Source organism: Bubalus bubalis, chromosome 17 (assembly GCF_019923935.1).
Source record: "Bubalus bubalis isolate 160015118507 breed Murrah chromosome 17, NDDB_SH_1, whole genome shotgun sequence".
NCBI classification, from domain to species: domain Eukaryota; kingdom Metazoa; phylum Chordata; class Mammalia; order Artiodactyla; family Bovidae; genus Bubalus; species Bubalus bubalis.
In genome coordinates this window covers 51,155,502-51,156,705 of record NC_059173.1, presented here as the reverse complement: position 1 = coordinate 51,156,705, position 1,204 = coordinate 51,155,502, and the positions used below count along the sequence as shown (strand labels likewise).

Below are 1,204 nucleotides of genomic sequence, written 5' to 3'. Positions count from 1 at the left end.
TTTTGCTGTCTCGTACACAGGGTTATTGTTACCATCTTTCTAAATTCCATATATATACGTTAGTATACTGTATTGGTGTTTTTCTTTCTGGCTTACTTCACTCTGTATAATAGGCTCCAGTTTCATCCACCTCATTAGAACTGATTCAAATGTATTCTTTTTAATGGCTGAGTAATTCTGATATTCTTTCTGCTTAACACTTTACATCTCAAATATGGAAAAAGGGGCCGCGGCGGCCGGAGCGGGACAGCCCTGCGCGGGGAGGGAGCGAAGCCGCGCGCGCGGGCAGCGGGCGAGATGCAGCGCCGAAGCTTCCTCCTCCTCGCCCTCCTCGCCTTGCTGGCGCTCACCTCCGCGGTGGCCAAAAAGAAAAAGTGAAGAAGGGAGGCCCAGGGAGCGAGTGTGCCGAGTGGACCTGGGGGCCCTGCACCCCCAGCAGCAAGGACTGCGGCGTGGGATTCTGCGAGGGCACCTGCGGGGCCCAGACGCAGCGCATCCGGTGCCGGGTGCCCTGTAACTGGAAGACGGAGTTTGGAGCCGACTGCAAGTACAAGTTTGAGACCTGGGTGGGGTGTGATGGGGGCACAGGCACCAAAGCCCGCCAAGGGACCCTGAAGAAGGCGCGATACAATGCCCAGTGCCAGGAGACCATCCGAGTGACCAAGCCCTGCAGCCCCAAGACCAAAGCCAAGGCCAAAGCTAAGAAAGGGAAGGAAAAGGACTAGCGGCCAGGCCCGGATGCCAAGGCACCCCGGCTTTACTCGGAGGCCCGGCCCACGCCCTCCCTCCACAGGCTCAAGATGTTAACCACCAGTGCCTTCTGCCTCCTCCTTAGCTTTATCATCATGCCCTGCTTCTTCCCTTTCACTTGCCCACATCACTCCAAGTGCCCAAAGTGGGGAGGGACAAGGGATTCTGGGCAGCTTGAGCACCGCCCCCCTGCAAAGGTATTTGATTCCCCTGTACCCACTTTTCTTTTTCCCCTACTGGATGCATTACTAAGAAATAAAATAAATATCTTTTTGTTCCCAATAAAAGCTTTTCTTTTAACATATAAAAAAATAAATAAATAAAATAAATCTCAAATATTCAATCTCCAGTAAGCTATTTTAAAGTTTAACCTAAAATTTAAAACGTGACATAATATAAATCATTTTACTAATGTAGACGTTAATGATTATTTGTTTTATTCATGTTTAGGTAG

The 1,204-nt window shown here is 50.0% G+C and overlaps 1 pseudogene; it reads left to right on the top strand.

The window, feature by feature from the left end:
* The first annotated feature begins 221 nt into the window (after window positions 1-221).
* LOC102402374 lies at window positions 222-990 on the top strand (annotated as a pseudogene).
* Window positions 991-1,204: the final 214 nt, after the last annotated feature.